The sequence below is a fragment of the Hoplias malabaricus genome, chromosome 8 (genome assembly GCF_029633855.1).
Source record: "Hoplias malabaricus isolate fHopMal1 chromosome 8, fHopMal1.hap1, whole genome shotgun sequence".
NCBI lineage: Eukaryota > Metazoa > Chordata > Actinopteri > Characiformes > Erythrinidae > Hoplias > Hoplias malabaricus.
Window position 1 is genome coordinate 33,996,797 of NC_089807.1, and position 8,535 is coordinate 34,005,331.

Consider the following 8,535-nt stretch of genomic DNA (forward strand, 5'->3'; position numbering starts at 1 on the left):
AAAAGCATCCAGACACCTCTTGTAATTAGTCAAATCAAGGCTCAAAAGAGCTGCTATATGTCCCGTAGAACCATTACAAACAGAAGAAAGTATAAAGTTGCCATGCCCAGTGTCAAGAGTCAGGTACAGAGATATAAAGCATGGTGTGCATGGTGTGTAAAGTGAAAGAGCACTAAGCAGTATCTTCAGAACAGGGGTGTCATTAGATATACAATTTACTGGGGCACATGCCCTGCTAATATCAGTGGGGTTAAAAAGTCAGGTTTATTCTGCATTGCTGAGCAGAACCCAAAACATGTTATGCAAATTCGCTACAGGCACTACATTTCCCATAATGCCCCTACAGCTTTCCAAACACTTGAGCTGCTAACACTTTCAGTCAGAGCCAGTTTATTTCAATTTTTACACTGAGTAAACCTTTAAAAGAAAGTTATTCAAGCAACAGGAAACATGATGATAGCCCATAGCTGTATGTTTCATTTATAGCCAGTAATAACATACCAAAAATATATATTACACAACTAAAGCAGTCTGGGGCAGCACAGTGGTGCAGCAGGTAGTGTTGCAATTACACAGTTCCAGGGGCCTAGAGGTTGTGGGTTCAAGTCCAGGTCCAGGTGACGGTCTGTGAGTGACTGTTTTTCTTGTGTCCATGTGGCTTTTCTCCGGGTGCTCTGGTTTCCTCCCACGGTCCAAAAACACATGTCGGTAGGTGGATTGGTGACTCAAACGTGTCCGTAGGTGTGAGGGTGTGAGTGTGTGATTCACGATACTCGGAATCACTGGGCGCAAAGCAGAGACACACCCTGAAGGGGGCACCAGTCCGTCACAGAGCGACACACACTCACACATATGGACACTTTTGAGTCGCCAATCCACCTACCAATGCATGTTTTTGGACTGCAGGAGGAAACAGGAGCCCCCAGAGGAAACCCCATGGACATGGGGGGGGGGGGGGGGCACCTTACAGACAGTCACTCGGAGCAGAGCTTGAATCCAAAACCCCAGGGCTCCCCTGTCAGTTTTAATTTGTTCTTAATTTCTCTTCCTGGGTAGAGTATCACCCACTTAAGTGTTAAATACTTAATCCAGTGGTTCTCCATCTACGATACTAAGATGGTACTCCAGATGACATGTAAAAAAATGTACCTCATTGACAGAAAAAAGGGATTTACTGAATTATTGAAGACCTAAAGTTTCCATGTGTAAGTTACACAATCTGTTTCAGAGTTTTCATAATTCTGTTTAAATAAAAATTTATTTGTGTTTTGCATTAAAAAATATATCACCTTAAAGATCTGAAACAGTGCACATCCACAATACAGAATGCTGCCACTCCATTTTCCAAATCCCAAGAGACATTTTACAAAAGCTGGCGTGTGGATTGCAAAAGCAGGCAAGCTACATTAAAGTGGTGACAAACTTATTTTACAACTTGCCAAAGAGATGACGAAGACCATTCTGTGAATCAGGATTAACCTTCCAACACCAGTACCTGTTCTCACTAATTCTGTTGACTCTAAATACAGTCAAACCCTTACAGCCATGTTCCAGCATCTAGCTTAAAGCCTTTTAAGAACATTAGAAGCTTGGGTGCAAACTTTCATGCCTGGTAAGTTTGATTTCTGCAAATGTACAGCATATCTGAAGCCTGTTCTCGACCCAATTCACAGGGCTGTCTATATAAGGGAACCTTCCAGCTATTGTTAGAGATCATTTTGTTCTCAATTAGAACACTTCACTGAGCTTATCCATCCGACATATCCATCTTTTGCCAACCCCCCCCCAAGCCAAAAATCATCACCCACCTGATTTCCCGATTTATTAAACCCACCCTTTCTGACTTCCGTGGGTCCAAACTGAAAAGGGTAAAAAGAAGATGAAAACTACAGCGCCTCGTCTCTCTCTGATGGCTCCCATTAAAAATGAATGGACTCACTTTTTTTTCTCCGCCAGCATAGAAGAAAACTGGAATCATATCGTGTTTAGCTCCAGCACAGACTCTGAGAGTCCTGCTGCTGAACCCTTATCTGTTTCGTTCTCAGTCGTAAGACGAGGAAGGTTTAATAAAGGTTTATGTTTCCTATCTTTCAGCCTCACTGCAGTCATTTAAGGCCAAGCATACCACTGTACTGTATTGCCAAAAGTTTGTGGACCACTGTTCATCCAACCTTTCTTCTGAAAAAAGAAGAAATGCATACATTCATTCATTTTCTGTAACCACCTTTTCCTCTTCAGGCTCATGTTGGGCCCGGAGCTCAAGGCAGGAACAGAAACCTATAGCCAACCCACCTAACAAAACAAGCAAAGGGCAGTGTAGAAATATAGAGCAGGATGAGTATTAGGTGTACAAAAAACGTTTATTATGTATTTAGTAAGTGTTATTTTTGTGTATGTGTTTGTGTGTTCATGGGTGACATATAATTATAATCCAAACTTTAAATATTCTTTTGCTTTTTGTCATTTTATGGTAACAGTTGCACAGCATTAATATGACAATTGTCATTTTATTCAACAAAATAAAATCTTAAAATGAAGTAATTTGAAAATGGCAAGTGAGAAGAATTTATTCAGCATTGCATACGTAACGAATTCCATCAAGGAAAAAGTGCTGCAAAAGCATGTGCATATATATATATATATATATATATATATATATATATATATATATATATATATATATATATATATATATAACACACACGCGCTTTTTAATGATTTTAAAATGCTTTTTAGAACATTCTGAGGATGTTTCTTCACCATTTGCTGCTCTCCAGTCATTCTGAAACCAGTCTAATGGGTTTATAAAGACCCAGTGTCCATAAATGAGTAAAAAAACGTTTCAGACCGCTATGCTTTGCTCATGGCAGAGAAAATTCATCTTGGTTTTTTCAGACAACTGAGAGGACTCCAAATGTTGAAAAGCATGAAGCGAGATGAGGATAGTGCCCTATTTGTTCTGTATCCATTTGATAGGTAGGTAAGATTGAATTTTTCAGTTTCGGATTTCTTAAATTCCAGATATGGCTAACTTCATGAAAGTAAACATAGACCAAAAATGCTAAATAAAAAAATAAAAATAATTAAACAGCTTGAATAATTCAAACAGTACACCTAAAAAAATGAATCTGAATGTATACAAACCAAAGAGAAATAGAATTTGCCCACAATTGTGGACATTGTCATTAAATGAGTAGTTCATGATTATAATCAAAAAACTTTTTATAAAATTCAGAAGATGTTTCTTCACCATTTGCTAGCTCTTCAGTCTGTTTGCGTGATGGAAACCAGTCTGATGTGTTTACGAAGCCACAGTAACTGTAAATGAGTAGAAAACAAAACTGCCTCTGTCTGGTCTGTTAGTATTTCTGCTCAAGAAAGAGACCTCTGGAGTTTAATTAAACAACCGGAAGAACTCCACACAGTTGGAAAGCATGAACCAAAATGAAGATATTGCTCATAACTGCTCCATTGGTGGGAAATACTGACTTACTTTTACTGTTTCAAATCACTTGATGGAAATGTTTCCAAAGTCGGGAGTCAGTTTAATGCAGTTCAAAAAGTACCACTGAAGTTACAAATAAGTTTCTGTGGTAATTCAAACAGTGAATAAAAATTTACAGATAAATTAAACTTCATCCACATAAAACAACAGTCGTTTTTACCCCTCAAGCACGCCATTCCACCTTAAAAGAAGCTTAGACTCGGAATGTAAACAAACAGAGAGTACTGTGATTGCCCACAATTGAAGCTGTTCCCTTAAAAGCTCACTATCATCAGCTGGTGGATTGTAGATGAGACACTCTGGCACAGGGAGAAGCTCCATGAGAGATGAGCAAGAATTCAGTGTTGGAGACCCCCTCCCAGCATGAGGTCAGACAGGATAAGCAGTTGTTTCGCTCATCAGAGAAACATACAGATAGTTAGTTCTGATATTTGTTTGTGGGTGACCGAACACTATAAAAATAATTAGAGTGAGAGCTGGAGCTCCATCAGGACTAATTACAAAAAGTAGAGTCAGAAAGGTAGAACAGGAACATGAGGTCTCCAAGAGATATCAGTGCTCCTCGGATTCATCGTCAACAAACCTGAGGGAATGCTTGAGAGCAGCAGAACGACAGCACAGACTATATATTATAATATATTATGAAATTATATAATATAATATATAGTGTAGGAGTCAGCAGACAGAATGTCCTGACAAGTTGACGTAAAATTCTGCTGGGTCTTTCTCTGACTGGTAAGTTTTTTTGGAAGTAGAGTTATCATTTTACATATATTGCTGTTGAAAGTGTAGACATTCTTGACTTTGAATGGGCTAAGACTGATACTGTTTCTGAACTTTACATATTCCTATGAAGAAAGTCGTTATTTCTCTGAAGGAAAAAGCTGGAGAGGGTTCAAGAAGTTTGTAGAAAGGACAGAATGACAGAAAATGTCATGCCAGCCATCAGAGGAGCTGAAATATGGAGCTAAATCAGGACAGCTGCAGGAGCCCAGAAAATGTGAGCATAAAAATGCGTCAGCTTTCAGACAGTGGCTTGAAGGCTTTTAAACTAATTTCACATATTATAATTCATAATTCATTATAGCATCAGGACTGGTTTATGAATGATCAAGATTTTGTGTGTTTGTGTGTGTGTGTGTGTGTTGGGGGTTGGGGGGTAGTGGGGATCTCACTGAATATTTGGTTGTGAAATATTTGACCACAGTCAATATTTCAAGATTAGGGTCATGCGTTGAAAAACATATTTCTCACTATTTCTAATATTTCTAGACTAAGGTTATGGAGACCTTTACCAATATAAGGCCACCATATGTGACATACATCTCTGTCTCACACACACACAAACACACACATCCCTATACATGTATGTGCAGCAGATTCTTATTTGGAGCTGCTGAATTATTTATAATTGTTGAAGATTTAATGATTCGTGCATAAGGAACGCAGCTCCTGTGGTCAAGCGCAGGATACTGAGAGGCGTGTTGATGGTGAAAGAGACTGCAGTAGAATTTCCAAAGGATGAGCCGTAGTGTATTATTATACTATAAATTAATATATTAGAAATAATTGTTATCATTATTTTTTTATTATTACTATTATTAATGAATTAATTCATACATTCATTCATTGTAACCACATATCCAATTCAGGGTCACAAGGCCTGTCCTTTGCAAAGAGACACACATTCACACATTCACACCCATGGACACTTTTTGAGTAGGCAGTCCACCTACAAATGTGTGTTTTTTGACCGTGGGAGGAAACCTGAGCACCCGGGGGGAAACCTACATGAACACAGAGAGAACACACCAAACTCCTCACAGATCTAGAGACCACCTCAACTGGAGTGCGGCTCGAATCCACAACCCCGGGACCCTGGAGCTGTGTGACAGTGACACTCCCTGTTACATCACCATTATTTTTATTAGTAGTAGTAGTAGTAGCATTGATAATAATAATAATTCTTATAAGCCACAAGTCCAACAGTACCAAACAGCCTCTGGAGAGACACATTTGTTGGTTAAAGACGATGTAAACAATATAAAATTCTGAGGATTTTCCTCACCATTTTGTTTGTGTGCTCAAAACTGGTCTAATGTGTTGACGAAGACTAAGTGTCTAAATGAGAGAAAAAACAAATGGACTCGGTCCGGTAGGCTAGGCAGAAAAGTGGCATCTGGAGGTTTTTCTACAACAGATGTTGAGGTCTATTTTTATTGCTCTATTCCTGCTTCATTGGTGGGTAATATTGACGTATCTTTGCTACAGATAGAACAGACTCTGAAAACGTACTGCATGAAAGTAAACACAGACAGAAAGTGCTACAAAAATATACAAGTTAAGCTTTAGCCATGTGAAAGGAACAGTAGTTTTTTCTTCCCTCAGAACATATCATTCCACCTTAAAAGACCAGGAGCATCTAAACATAAACAAATGAGAAACAAGTATTTTGCCACAGTCATGTTTTATCAATGCTTCCTTTAATACCAAAGAAATATAAATAAACCACTGAAACAGTAAAAGTAATCTGAGCCTATATTCACATTATCCAAAGAAAATTGTTCGCAAAAGTAGACATTTTGTTAGAAGGGAAACACACAAGAGTAAAGTATAGACCTGGCCAACACTCGGATGGGAGACCTGCAAGGAAAGCTTGGGCAACATTAAAAACAGAGATTTTTCCTCCCACTGTTTTAGAAACGATTGGAACATCAGGTCAAGTCAAGAGTCAAGAGAGTTTTATTGTCAATTCTGCATATGTATAGGACATACAAAGGATTCAAATTGCGTTACTGTCCTCTCCAAGATGCAGTAACAGTTAACAAAAAATAGACAAAATTCAGCTAAGCTAAGTATATAAATATATGAAAGTGAACAAACAGGAGACAAGTGCAGGACAACAGAAGACAAGTGCAGGACGTACAATACCAGCAACTCACGGATAGGCATACATGAGTCAATGGGACACTGACTGAGGACAATAACCTGACCATGGTTGCATTATCATGCCAGTCCTGTAGGGGGCCATAGTACTTCTTAAAGAGAGACATCAAAACACCATGAAGAATGAAAGAGAAATGCAAAGGTTTAATCCCAAATCACCCCATACTTCTTATATTGTGCACTGAACAAGTTTAGTGAGCCTAGATCGTAATAGTGCAGTATATATTTCTAATCCAACATCACATATACATATTCATATGTGGGAATGTGATCCATCATTTCTGAAAAGTGTTTTTTTCCCTTGTACACACGAGAAGACTGACAACTGCATTTTCAAAAATCTCCACTTTGGAGAGCATTTTCAGTGACCTTAAATAGCATTTTCATGTGGATGGAAGGCCAAAACGCAGACAAAAACCTTTGTTTTTGCAAATAATAATTGGATCTTGTGGATGGGACCTCAGTCTCCTCTCTACCAAATCGCTGATCTGTAGTGAGTGTAATACCATGGATTGGCTGCCATCACATCATTCACACTACTATGCTTTGGGTAGGTCCTTCTTGGTTGCCATGCATTTTCTCCAAATGTCTGCAGAATTGTTACAGAATTGAAATGTACACAGTTAATGACCATAATGTGGATCATCTTGTGCATTTAAGTTGCTGACCAGAGAGCATAAGCTCACCAAATCTACAGTAGAAACACATAGTTTGGGGTTTTAAAAGCTATGTAAAATGGGTGGAGTCCCAGATTTTGTCACAACTATACATGAGTTGATGTTGTCATATGAGGGGACCAGAGTACAGCACCAATGTTAACAAATGGAAAAATGGATTTGTGGGTGGATTTATCTCATACACAGCCCCTCAGCTTGCATGGAAGGGGTCTTACAACACTCAGAGGCACAAAAGTCCACCTACTCTTTGCATCAGGGGCATAAAGGATCCCACAGTGTATTGTAATGAGAGAAAAAGTCTGTTAAAATCGGTTAGCCACATTCGAATTTTCATCATAGGATCTAATGGAAAGTTGTCAGCACGACAGTCTCTAATGCGTGTCTTTACTCTTCAGACATAATCTGAGTGAGTTATTCATACACAGATCATATACAACCTTCACTATTTCACTGGTGTTTTGTTTTAATGTGTAAGCAATTACAAACACAAGCCATGATTTTTTGTCTCATTCTTTCCCCCCTGTTTTCACGTATATAGTCTGATCCCACTGTCTCTGAGAGTGGAACAGATTTTCGGAGGATAATGTTTTATTGTGACTTTCTGCCTAAATTATTCCTGTGATTTGGCTTAAAGGTTAATAAATTAGTTCAACTTGTCTGAAAATGTAAGTGATCAGTGAGAAATGTCTCCATGCTACAACGAAGTAGAGGCCAAATCCCAAATGTCACCCTATACACTCCGTAGGGCACACTTGATCTAATTGAAAATTTTAATTTCAAGTTAATTCAAGTTGAATTAGCATCTAATTATGGTCTGTTTTTTGGTATTATCTGTGATGTGGTGGGCCTAAAGTACTGCTGGCACAGGAGGTAGTGTCTCAGTCACAGAGCTCTAGGGACCTGAAGGTTGTGGGTTCAATTCCCACTCCAGGTGACTGTCTGTGAGGAGTTTGCTGTGTTCTCCCCGTGTCGGCATGGGTTTCTTCCGGGTGCTCTGGATTCCTCCCACAGTCCAAAAAAAAAAACCACACGTTTGTAGGTGGATTGGCGACTCAAAAAAGTGTCTGTAGGTGTGAGTGAATGTGTGAGTGTGTGTGTTGCCCTGTGAAGCTGTGGCGCCCCTTCCAGGGTGTGTTCCTGCCTGGATAAGCGGTTACAGATAATGAATAGATATCTGTGATGTACACACGGCCTGAGTTCCTCTACTGACTGACACAGACGAACAGAGCTTATATTTGAATGAGGACTACAAGTGTTGACAGAAACAAAAAAAACAGTTTAAACACCAGTTTTTATTTGAGTTGTGTGTATAAGCAATGATTGGGTCCCAAATATGACAGCTACTCTACACTGTGACATCAGCTGCATCCCATGGATAGTCTTTGCGGTTGTTGGGTTATGTTTTTG